The 13,799-nt window shown below is 41.5% G+C and overlaps 1 protein-coding gene across 3 annotated transcripts in view; it reads right to left on the bottom strand.

Moving 5' to 3' along the window:
* The window catches only part of LOC140573855 (natural killer cell receptor 2B4-like), a 42,813-nt gene that overhangs the window by 25,896 nt on the left and 3,118 nt on the right, over nt 1–13,799 (bottom strand). The window lies entirely within an intron of this gene.

Genomic DNA, 13,799 nt, shown 5'->3' with positions numbered 1-13,799 from the left:
GCTGAAAAAGCCATTAGTAGAACCTTAATGTTTTAGGGTGAAGCTGTGTTGAATCCATTTGTAAATTCCCCTTATTTGATGATCCTCTTCGGCTGGTGCTTCAGACTCCTTCTGAGAAGATGCTATCCATCTCGTCTTCCTCACTGTTGGACTCTAGAGTCTCCTCCATCTCCTGATTCTTTTCTGGAAGCAACAGGGTACAAACCGGATTCCAAAAAAGTTGGGACACTAAACAAATTGTGAATAAAAACTGAATGCAATGATGTGGAGATGGCAAATGTCAATATTTTATTCGTAATAGAACATAGATGACAGATCAAAAGTTTAATCTGAGTAAATGTAACATTTTAAAGGAGAAATATGTTAATTCAAAATTTCATGGTGTCATGGTGTCATGGAAGACCAATTAACACTAATTAGGTCAATTGACAACATGATGAGGTATAAAAAGAGCTTCTCAGAGTGTCAGTGTCTCTCTGAAGCCAAGTTAAAGTGTTACCCAGCGTAAAATAGCCAAGACTTTTAAGTTATCATCATCAACCGTGCATAACATCATCAAAAGATTCAGAGAATCTGGAACAATCGCTGTGCGTAAGGGTCAAGGCCGTAAAACTCTACTGGATGCTCGTGATCTCCGGGCCCTTAAACGTCACTGCACCTCAAACAGGAATGCCACTGTCAAGGAAATAACAGAATGGGCTCAGGAATACTTCCAGAAATCATTGTCAGTGAACACAATCCACCATGCCATCCGCCGTTGCCAGCTGAAACTCAACAGTGCAAAGAGGAAGCCATTTCTAAGCAAGCTCCACAAGCTCAGACGTTTGCACTGGGCCAGGGGTCTTTTAAAATGGAGTGTGGCAAAATGGAAGACTGTTCTGTGGTCAGATGAGTCACGGTTTGAAGTTCTTAATGGAACACTGGGACGCCATGTCATCCGATTCAGAGAAGACAAGGATAACCCAAGTTGTTATCAACGCTCTGTTCAGAAGCCTGCATCACTGATGGTATGGGGTTGCATGAGTGCTTGTGGCATGGGCAGCTTGCATGTCTGGAGAGGCACCATTAATGCAGAGAACTATGTTCAGGTTCTAGAACAACATTTGCTCCCATCTAGACGTCATCTCTTTCAGGGAAGACCCTGCATTTTTCAACAAGATAATGCCAGACCACATTCTGCAGCAATCACAACATCATGGCTACGTAGGAGAAGGATCCGGGTACTGAAATGGCCAGCCTGCAGTCCAGATCTTTCACCTATAGAGAACATTTGGCGCATCATAAAGAGGAAGGTGCAACAAAGAAGGCCCAAGACGATTGAACAGTTAGAGGCCTGTATTAGACATGAATGGGAGAGCATTCCTATTTCTAAACTTGAGAAACTGGTCTCCTCTGTACCCAGACGTCTGTTGAGTGTTGTAAGAAGAAGGGGGGATGCCACACAGTGGTAAAAATGGCCTTGTCCCAACTTTTTTGGGATTTGTTGACGCCATGAAATTTTGAATCAACATATTTCTCCTTTAAAATGTTACATTTACTCAGATTAAACTTTTGATCTGTCATCTATGTTCTATTACAAATAAAATATTGACATTTGCCATCTCCACATTGCATTCAGTTTTTATTCACAATTTGTTTAGTGTCCCAACTTTTTTGGAATCTGGTTTGTAGAAGACAATGCTCAAAACAACCCATCTGAACAAAGCATTTATATTTACGGCATTTAGCAGACGCTCTTCTCCAGAGCGACTTACAAAAGTGCTTTGCTATTTACCCAAGAAAAACCTCAGCTAGTTAGAATAGACAAAAAATTCAAAGATCCTCTAATCTTAGACTCTACTAAACGCAAGTCAATAAGGAGACCACTCTACTATTCGCCCAAGTCCTCTCAGAAGAGGAGGGTCTTCAGTCTGGGTTTGAAGACAGCGAGTGTTGGACTCTGCTGTTCGGACACCCAGGGGAAATTCGTTCCACCACTTTAGGTCATCAGATTCAAAACCCTGACTCTGGCCTACAAAGCCAAGACTGGACCAGCCAGCCCCTCCGTACTTGAATGCGATGGTCAAAAGCCGATCTGCACCAAGAGCCCTTCCAGCTTCAAGTACGTCTCGGCTCGACCCGCCATCCTTTAAGATCCACGGAAGACGAGCGTCCAGACTTTTTTTATGGCCTGCACTGAAGTGGTGGAACGAACGTCCCCTGGGTGTCCGAACAGCAGAGTCCAACGCTCGCTGTCTTCAAATCCAGACTGAAGACCCTCCTCCTCTTCTGAGAGTACTCAGGTTAGGAGAAGAGTACTATGGTCTCCATATTGACTTTAGAGTCTAAGATTAGAGGATCTTTGAATTTTTTTATCTATTTAAACTAGCTAAGATTAAGTAAACAGTGAAGCTCTTTTGCAAGTCACTCTGGAGAAGAGCCTTTGCTAAATGCCATAAATGTAAATGTAAGTTGAGATATTCTTGAAATTGGGCAACATGGGTGCCATGTTGAAATTGTTAAGTGGTAAGCGGTAAGCATTTTCATCTCAACATCATGTGGTTTTTCATATCCTGTGTTAAAAATGTTGTGCTTATTGGTGCTTTCTGCTTTCTGATTGAGCCTTTAATATGTAGTAAACACAGAATCCTTACTTTCTGGTCCCTGGTTCTGGTTGATGAGCCATTTGCTGTGGAATCGGGCATAGATGTGAAATCCTGCCAACAGCAACAGCAGGGTGATGATCTCCAAAACCCCCACAGACAAAAGAGCCTTAGCTGAGGGAGAGACTGATAGAAAGAGAGAGAGAGAAAGAGAGAGAGAGAAAGAAAGAGAGAGAGAGATGTTTTTCAGAAATGCTGAATTTTTTGTCATCTTATCTTATCTTAAGGACTATCTTATCTTATGATGCAGTTGGTATAGTCTCTTTCTGTATGCCCCCTGGTGGTCATCCTGGAAGTGCACTAGAAAAGAACTGTCTGAATTTTTACTGCTGTATGAAAGATGGATGTGACTTTCGTTCTTGTTGGATGCGCTGTATTTTGTCCCAGTTAAATGTCAATGTAAGCTTGTTCAGAGTGCAGTGTGGATCGGTAAGAGAAATGGGAATATCCACAGCTTAAAGGGGTAAAACATTCACTTAGATCAAATAAATCAAGAAAGCCTTCAATCTATCAATTAATCAATCAATCAACCAATTAGTCAATCCAATCATCCACCCACCGGGACATGGGTATATTTCAGTAGTCTTTTTTCCACGGCTAAAGTTGTTCTCAACATAACAGGTGACGTTTCCAGCATCGTCCTTATCCAGCAGGAGAGTCTGGTTCCCATCAGTCGGTCGGTGTCCGAAGGTGAATCCACTGAGAGTCCATCTAAAGCGAAGCTGATCTCCATCCGTGGAACAGGACACTCTTCTCTTCTTACTGGAGAAGCAGTCATCTATCACTTCCACTGAGGACACCACAGCTGCAGATTATAGATTATTATCTTAGATTAGATTACATCTTAATCTAGATGATCTACAGCTCAGTCTAGATTCCATTTTAGCCCAGATTACAGCTCAGTTGAGTTTATAGCTCAATATAGATTACAGTCTAGATTACAGTTAGTCTTAGATTACAGCTCAGTTTAGATTACAGTTAGTCTTAGATTACAGCTCAGTTTAGATTACAGTTCAGTCTAGATTACAGTTCAGTTTATATTACAGCTCAATCTGGATTACAGCTCAATATAGGTTACAGTTTAATTTAAGAAATAGATATAATCTGAATAATCTGAACTATAATTTAGTCTAGACTACAGCTCAGTCTGGATTGCAGCTCAGTTTAGATTAAAGTCTAGATTACAGTTCAGTCTGGTTTACAGCTCAATTTAGATTAAAGTCTAGATTACAGTTCAGGTATAGATTAGATCTTAGATTGTTCTGAAGCAGTTCTACTGATGGTCTTCTTCAACGTACAGACCAATGGCAAATCCTGTGGGTGTCTAATAACTTATGCATTACTTGGTGAATTGTGTAGTTCTGCAGTGTGATGTGAGTTGAGGTTGTGTAGACCTACCTTCAATAATCAGCTGGAAAGTGTAAATGCCTCTGTTATTCCCTTTTAAATCAAAGGTATCTAAAGTGTAGTTTCCTGAATCGTTCTTCTCTGCTCTGCTGATTATTATGGTTCTGTTCTCTGTAACAAACTGCCATCTTGGATTTGAAGAGAGTCTAATTGGTGAGCTTTTAAATTTGGTAATGGGTTTAGAAACACTTTCATTGATGGTCTTCTTTAGGGTCATCTCATGCTCCTTAGAGACCAGCTGCAGGTACAGTGGGTGTCCTACAACCCCAAAACATGGACCACTCTGATTAAATGTGTAGGCAGGAGCCACTCTCCGGAATCCTTCAGTGACAGAAAAACAAGAATACAGTCTGAGTGTAGACTGCTGCTGTTTAGACTGACATTTATAGTCTTACTTTAGTCTGGGCTAATATTTATAGTCTTACTTTATCAGAGGCACAAAAAGCAACAGCAAATAATGGCTACAAATTAACATTTGCTACAGCTTAGTCTAGAATACGGCTCAGTCCACATTACATCCTAATATAGAATGCAGCTCAGTCTACATTACATCTTAGCCTAGAATGCAGCTCTGTCTACATTACATCTTAGTCTAGAATACAGATCAGTCTACATTACATCTTAGTCTAGAATACAGCTCAGTCTACATTATATCTTAGTCTAAAATACAGCTTAATCTACATTACATCTTAGTCTAGAATACAGATCAGTCTACATTACATCTTAGTCTAGAATACAGATCAGTCTACATTACATCTTAGCCTAAAATAAAGCTTTGTCTACATGTCATCTTAGTCTAGAATAAAGCTTAGTCTACATTACATCTGAGTATAGAAAACAGCTCAGTCTACATTACATATTAGTCTAGAGTACAGCTCAGTCTACATTACATCTTAATATAGAATACAGCTTAATCTACATTACATCTCAATCTAGAATACAGTTCAGTCTACATTACATATTAGTCTAGAGTACAGCTCAGTCTACATGACATCTTAGTCTAGAATACAGCTTAATATACATTACATCTTAGTCTAGAATACAGCTCAGTCTACATGACATCTTAGTCTAGAATACAGCTCAGTCTACATTACATATTAGTCTAGAGTACAGCTCAGTCTACATGACATCTTAGTCTAGAATACAGCTTAATATACATTACATCTTAGTCTAGAATGCAGCTCATTCTACATCTTATTCTAGAATACAGCTTAATCTACATTACATCTTAGTCTACAATACAGCTCAGTCTACAACTCAGTTTAGATTACATAGACAGATTAGAAATGACAGATTAGTCTGGTCAACAGTTTAGTCTAAATTGCAGCTCGGTCTAGATTACGACTCAGTCTAGATTACAGTGTAGTCTAGATTACATAAAGTGTAGATTATAGGTCAATTTAGATAACAGTTCAGTCCACATTACAGCTTAGTCTAGATTAACATGGGGCTGTAGGTTTGCCTTTTGCACAACAGTGTAACAGAGCACAGAAGAATACACTTAAATAGTTTATTTTGCAGAAGCAACCAAGAGAATCTGGTAGGTTTTTGTGTAGGAGGATTTTAAAAAGCTGCCTATTCAGATGACCTAATGACTTTACACTGGACAGGCTCATCATTACTCATGGTCCACTCATGGAAAAACTGTTCTACATTCTACACTCGTTCATTTCCCACAATATTTTATCAGCATAAAAAACACACTCGCTTTCCCTCACACTAATATTTGAACCAACAATAACCACCAAGCAAATGTGATCATCCATCTTACCAGGGCATTCCTGTAGCTCAGTAATTATGTGCTCATGGCTGACGTGGTTCACTACATAACAGGTGACGTTTCCAGCATCGTCTTTATCCAGCAGGAGAGTCTGATTCCCATCGGTCAGTTGGTGTCCGAGTGTGAATCCACTGAGAGCCCAGCTGAAGCGGAGCTGTTCTCCATCAGAAGAACAGGACACTCTTCTCTTCTCAGTGGAGAAGCAGCTGTCTGTCACTTCCACTGACGACACCACAGCTGCAGATTATAGACCAACAGCTCAGTCTACATTACAGCTTGGTCTAGAATACAGCTCAGTCTAGATAACAGCGTAATCTAGATTACTGCTCAATATACATTACAGCTCATGTCTACAGCTCTGTCTACAGCTCAGTCTACAGCTCAGTCTAGATTACATTTTAGTCTAGATTATAGCTCAGTCTGGTCTACAGTTTAGTCTAAATATTTTAAAATTAGTCTGTAGCTCAGTTTAAATTACAACTCAGTAGTGCAGTGTAGTCTAGATTATGTAAAGTGTTGATTATAGGTCAATCTAGATTACAGCTCAGTCTAGATTATTTTTCAGTCTAAATTACAGCTCAGTCTAGATTATTTTTCAGTCTAGATTACAGCTCAGTCTAGATTATTTTTCAGTCTACATCTTATCTTAGATTACAGCTCAGTCTAGTCTGCAGCTCAGTCTAGATTATATCTTAAACTATATTACAGTTCAGTCTAGATTGCAGCTCAGTCTAGATTGTATCTTAGTCTAGATTACATCTTAGTCTAGATTACAAATGAGTCTAGATTGCAGATCAGTGTAGATTATATTTTAGTCTAGATTACAGCTCAGTCTAGATTACAACTGAGTCTAGATTGCTGATCAGTGTAGATTATATTTTAGTAGATTATAGTTCAGTCTACATTACAGTTTAGTCTAGATTATAGCTCAGTCTAGATTATAGCTCAGTCTAGATTACAAATGAGTCTAGATTGCAGATCAGTGTAGATTATATCTTAGTCTAGATTACAGCTCAGTCTAGATTACAACTGAGTCTAGATTGCTGAGCAGTGTAGATTATATTTCAGTCTAGATTACAGCTCAGTCTAGATTACAACTGAGTCTAGATTGCTGATCAGTGTAGATTATATTTTAGTAGATTACAGTTCAGTCTACATTACAGTTTAGTCTAGATTATAGCTCAGTCTAGATTGCAGCTCAGTCTAGATTATAGCTCAGTCTAGATTATAGCTCAGTCTAGATTGCAGCTCAGTCTAGATTATAGCTCAGTCTAGATTACAGCTCAGTCTAGATTACAGCTAAACATCAGTAGATTTAGATAAACATCAGTTATATTTTGTACATTTGACGTGAACAGCTTTTCATCACCATGTGATTAGAGCTTGTGTATCCCTACCTTCAGTGATCAGCTGGAGGAAGTAGATGCCTTTGTCATCCCCTTTTTCATCACAGTTTTCTAGAAAGTATCTCCCTGAGTCGCTCCTCTCTACACTGTTTATTATCATGGTTGAATTCACAGTTATAAAGGTCCATCTTGCCCGGTATGCCTGGTTTAAGGTCACTGTGTTGTTTCTGAATCTGAGAATACGCTCAGGAGTTCTGCCGTTGCCCTTCTTTAAGATCAGGTCAAACTCAGGCATCAGCTGCAGGTACAGTGGGTGTCCAACAGCTCCATAACACGGATCACTCTGAGAAAACGTGCAGTTTGGACCCGTCCACAGCAAGCCTGCAGAGGAAGAACAGCGAGAATGTCCAAATGTTTGTGGACACACCTCCTATTTGAAGGCATTCACCTTCTTTAAGCTGCACCCATTGCTGGCAAAGAAGTGCAAACACACACATCTTGTCTAGTCCCTGTAGAGAAGAAGTACTGCCAATAGAATAGGACTCTCTGGAGCAGATCAACACATAAACCTATTGGCACCATGCCATCTAGTACTTTTGGGATGAGTTGGGGAGTTGGGAATGATGAGGTGGGGTGGTGATCAATTGTCCAACATCATGACCGCACTAACATGCTCTTGTTGCTGAATGCAATCAAATCCTCACAGCAATGCTCCTCCAAAATCTAGCAGAAAGTCTCCTTCCCTGGACAGTAGAGACAGTTAGTCCAACAAAAGCATTATCAGCTTTTAATACCCTTTTCAGGTTTCAAAAATTAGCTTTAATTTATTCTAACTCTAAAACCTTAGGTTTAAATTTTAGGATTAACGTAATGTCATAATGTCTCCCCCTGCTGGGTGAGGGGGTCCAGGTATGACATTACTATTGTTAAAATAGTAATAGCCAAGGCCTTCGTGGGTATGAACCAAACCCTTCGTGGGTATTAACCAAGGCCTTCGTGGGTATGAACTAAGGCCTTCGTGGGTATGAACCAAACCCTTCGTGGGTATGAACCAAGGCCTTCGTGGGTATGAACCAAACCCTTCGTGGGTATGAACCAAGGCCTTCGTGGGTATGAACCAAGGCCTTTGTGGGTATGAGCCAAGGCCTTCGCGGGTATGAACCAAGGCCTTCGTGGGTATGAGCCAAGGCCTTCGTGGGTATGAACCAAGGCCTTCATGGGTATAAACCAAGGCCTTCGTGGGTATGAACCAAGGCCTTCGTGAGAATAGGCCAAGGCCTTCATGAGAATAGGCCAAGGCCTTCATGAGAATAGGTAAAGCCCTTTGTGGGTATGAACCAAGGCCTTCGTGGGTATGAACCAAGGCCTTTGTCAAGATGGGCCAAGGCCTTCATGGGTATGAACCAAGGCCTTCATGAGAATGAGCCAAGGCCTTTGTGAGAATGGGCCAAGGCCTTTGTGAGAATGGGCCAAGGCCTTCAAGAGAATGGGTCAAGCCCTTCATGGGTATGAACCAAGGCCTTTGTGAGAATGGGCCAAGGCCTTCATGGGTATGAACCAAGCCCTTCGTGAGAATAGGCCGACGTCTGACTCATTCACATCAGCATCTCTCATTTTTCTTGCCTTTATTTGTCCTCTGTGGCCGGTCTGTGGGCAACCAAGCAGTTCTTTCTTAGAGACGCACTTAAAGCAGATTTCCACCTTCCAGAATAGCTTTAGTGTGAAGTTGTTCTAGTCTCAACAGTCTAACACCTCTAACACCTCCTAAAAGCTCCTCACAGAAAGTTCTTCACCTAATGGTGATGAAGACGCTGCCTGATGCCTGAGACACGGTTCTACCAGAGTTCTGAGAAGAGTTCGGCTCTAGAACCTGCTTTTAAAATCAGATCATTAAAATGGTGGAGGGATACATGCTGCAGGGGGTAGTTCTTCAAATTACTTTACACTTTACACGGCTGAGGCTCATGTGCTCCACGGTCAGTCTTTCTTTCCATGGCATACCTCGTGTTACCTCAAAAGCCTCCTTACAGAAATCACAGGCTATAACAGTAATGACTCTAATGGTGAGGACAGTAATATAGTGCTAAGAAATATGTTAAAGTTGGACAGATATGACCATAAATATTAATAATGCTGCATCTTGGGATTTTTATTTTATTTAAGGAATTTTGTAATAAAGTATTTCTACATGAATCCATAACATGGGGGCATAAAAGCTCCTCTACTTGTAGAGTCACCCATTAAACCACTGTAAAGAAATGCGACTTGATAAGTTTATCTACATTGATCCCCATTGCTGACACAGATGTGCAAATGCACACACAGCTTGTCTAGTCCCTGTAGAGAAGAAGTACTGCCAATAGAATAGGACTCTCTGGAGCAGATCAACATCATGACCCTATTGGCTCCATGCTGCCTAATAATGCCAGGCGTGGACTAGAGGGGTATAAAGCCCCCCAGCATTGAGGAGCTGTGGAGCAGTGGAAGAGCTGTGATGGGATAAGGAGGTGGGTATAAAGTGGGACGGTGATCATCTAATAATCTGACCTGTTCCAAAATCTAGTAGAAAGTCTTCTTCTCTGGACAGTAGAGCCAGTTACTCCAACAAAAGTAGGGTTGACTCTTTTAATGACCTTTGATTTCAGAAGAAACGATAAATGAGCAGGTGTCCCAATACTTTTGTCCGTATTGTGAATCTTTATATATGTTGATATATGATTGAAATATATGTTCTGTGTTAGGAAATGGCCGTAAACGTCAATATGTGACACATTAATGTTGGATATAGGAAAATTTCATATATTGTAATATACCGTATATAATATATTTCATATATTTGAAGTCTGTATATTAGCTGGATACTGAATTTGGGGACGCACTAAAGACTTTCTTTAAATGCTGGTTACATATTAAGATAAACTAAAGGTAAAGGTGCACGTATTCATTATTGTACTATATAAAGCGAAATGTGTCCTCCGCATTTGACCCATCTGTGGTAGTGAACACACATACACACACACTAGTGGACTAGGGGCAGCAAGCACACATACACACACACCCAGAGCGGTGGGCAGCCATCTCCAGCGCCCGGGGAGCAGAAAGGGTGAAAGGCCTTGCTCAAGGACCCAACAGCGGCAGCTTGCCGAGCCCGGGTATTGAACCCACAACCCTGTGATCAATAGCCACTGCCACCATATTTCATAGTACCAAGCAAAATCACATGTAATAAATGAGGCATGCATTTATATCCACTAGTCACAGAAATTGGTGCTGTTGATTAGCCAGATAAGCCGAGCCTGGCTACACAATCGACATGTCATATACAGTAGCTCTAATTAAGTACATGCAACTAGTTAGTAGTAAGTTTGTGGGATGAAACCTACCCATAGCAGCTCCTGTGAACATCAGCAGGGTCCCAGAGATGATCAGCATCTTTCAACCAGCTACACTTAACCTTTGTAGCCAGTCAGTCCTTCGGTCACTCTGATGATGAGAATGGCTTTTGCAGGTTTTATGTGACCACAATTGGCAAAGAGGAAGTATTAAAACCCCTGAGTAAGAACCTAGTTCCTGTTTTAACTCTAAATAAAAAGCATTGAGAGTGCGATAGTAAACCTACGTACACATACATGGTTTTAGGTTCTGGAAATTTGGTTTCAGGGTTTAACAGATATAGTTCAAATGGTTCTCTGATCGTATCTGATCTTCTCACTCACTCTAATTAAGCTGAAATATATATATATATTCTCTAACTCCGTCTCCTTGCCTTCTCAGAGTAAATGGCCACCCAGCCCGACCTGCTGGAAGATTGCCCGCTGAGGTCCCCTCTACCTGCGTCAGATCAGCTGCCACCTACCAGCACAACCAGCAGGCCGAGCCCCCACCACCACCCATACCAGACCAGCGGCACACCCTCCTACCACTGCTACCTGCCTAATGACCATGTTAACACCTAAATGGACTCTTAACTATCTGCACTATTAATATCACCACTATTAACTATCTACACCATAATTATTATATTATAATTATGATCAGAGCAATTCAACAGTTTAGATGGTTTAGTTCCTTTTATCAATGATTTATTAATAGTTCTGATCAAAAGAGGACGGGTCGGGTCCCCCTTGTGAGTCTTGGTTCCTCCCAAGGAACCAAGCTCTTCCTCCAGCTCTGAGGGAGGTTCTCCTTGCCACTGTCGCCGTTGGGGCTCACTGGGGGTCTTGGACCCTTCATGTCTATTTATTTTTGTCTCTGTCTTTTACTAATTACTAATTATGTAAAGCTGCTTTGTGACGACAACAGTTGAAAAAGCTACATAAATAAATTTGACTTGACTTGTGTGTAATCTTCATTATATATACTGCAGGGGGCAGTAGTGGCTCAGTGGTTAGAGCTCCAGGGTGTTGATCACAGGGTTGTGGGTTTGATACCCAGCTCGGCAAGCTGCCACTGTTGGGCCCTTGAGCGAGGCTCTTCACCCTCTCTGCTCACCCCAGGGCGCTGGAGATGGCTGCCCACTGCTTTGGGTGTGTGTGTGCTCACTGCCACTAGTTTACAAGTGTGTGTGTGTGTGTGTGTTCACTACCTCGCTGTACATAGTGCATATGTGCACCTTTACCTCTACTGAAACTTTTTCAGATCATGAACCACACTCAAATCCCAACCCAAAACCTCAAGATGCTCTCAAGATGTATAGCCTCATGGACTGTGTTAGTTATCATACAGCCCTGTCCATGCCAGATCTGTCCAGTGCATCTCCAGGGCATCCTCCACCCTGCAGTACCCGGGAATAACTGGTCCAGACCCTACTGCAATCCCAACTGGACATGGAGAGAGAACCCAGAGAGAACAACACCACCATCCTGCAACACTACGCCAGGCTGTGCTATGCTGTGTGGTTGTGGGTGATCTTGATGACGTAAAGCAGCCAATAAAAGCAGAGTTTATCTTCATTTAATTTCCATTCTTGTCACTTAAATAAAAACATTTATCACCATATTTGAATAAGTGAGAATACAGCAATATTACAGCAATACAGCAATTCACTTACTAACAAATGAAGTGAATTGCTGTATTAATATTTCGATTTCTCCATATATCAAGATTCTTTCTCATTACTTTCAGATGCTTTATGCTTATGGAATTAAATGCAGAGGATGTATGTATATTAAATGGCAGGAATGAGCTTCCATTACAATCACAGTGTTTCAGATTCAGAGCTAAAATAACAGGGTGGTAAATGGGTTTGTTAAGCAACATTTGAGCATTTTTACTCCAACCAAAGTCCCATACCTACTATTTATACGTCAAACAGCATCTTAAATACTTAATAAAGGCATTCTGGGACACATGTAGAAGCTATAAGATCACATCTCTCAGTTTTAGAGAAGAAACCTGGACTGTGATTTTCCTAAAAGCTGTTTTCAAACATACAGTTTTTACAGTCAAGCAAAATTAAGCTGAAATTCCAGAGCAGGAACACAAATGCAGTCAGTTGCATCCAAATCCATCCTAAACGAATCTCCTGTAGAACTGAACACACTTCCTGAGACTGAAGAACTTTAAAACTTGGATTGGAGAGTTCGTACTAAGCAATTCCTCTCCTGCAGGGTTTCACTGAAAGCTGGAGAGCCTGTCGGCTTCTCTACTCCTGGATCCTCTTGATTGGATTCTCTTCATGATCAAGGTTGGTCTACAGAGCCTCCTTCTCCTCCACCACCTCTGCAACACAAACCACAGTGAAGGTTGATCAACAGCACAGTAGAAGCTCCACAGCTCCATGTTTTACACCAAGACCAGGTTTACTGACTTTCTCCTGACTGTGTTTATGTTAACCCAACTACTCTGGACCATCAGGACTCCTGTAGGGTTGTTGTGAGACGTTCAAGGTGATCCAGGCTATAATTCGGTAAATAGAAGTTTACTTCAGCTGATGGATCAAGACAGTTACCAACAAATGTAGAACCTGAGAAGATCTTGGACATGAGCGTCACTCTGTCAAACTGCCCCTGCTCGAGACTTTGATGGTCAATGTGATTGCAAAGCTGGCCATCCATGGGAAAACATACCCCGTTGGTAAATTAGCTGAGTAACCAGTAAAGTGTATGTGGTAGGATGCCGGTCATGCTGTTAGACCAGCTTAGTGATGCTGGGCGTCAAGCATAGTCATACTGGTTGTTTAGCTTGGTCATGCTGGTAGACCCATCAAACCCAAACAAAAGGATACCCTATGAGGGTCAAGAGCTAAGCTGGTCCACCATCTTACCCAGCCTGACCAGTTTGACCAGCTTGGTGATGTTTGGCGTTAAGTGAGGTCATACTGGTTGTTTAGCTTGGTCATGCTGGTAGACCGGCTTACCAATTAAACCCAAACAAAGCTGGTCCACCATCTTAACCAGCCTGACCACTTTGACCAGCTTGATCTGGACATGCTGTTTTTTAAGCAGGGTCATGTTCTACTGTAGATGTTTTCTGGTGGAGTCTTCAACCTGGAGCAAACACTGAACTCTTACTGTCTGCTGATGTTCTGATGTTCTGCTTGATGCTCCGTTTCCTGATGATTCTGGCATGGATGTGAAAGCCTGCTAACAATGACAGCAGGACGATGATCTCCAAAGCCCAGAC

This window comes from Salminus brasiliensis, chromosome 12 (assembly GCF_030463535.1).
Source record: "Salminus brasiliensis chromosome 12, fSalBra1.hap2, whole genome shotgun sequence".
In the NCBI taxonomy this organism is placed as follows: Eukaryota; Metazoa; Chordata; class Actinopteri; order Characiformes; family Bryconidae; genus Salminus; species Salminus brasiliensis.
Note: the sequence above shows the minus strand (reverse complement) of the source record. Positions and strands in the feature narration are given on the sequence as shown.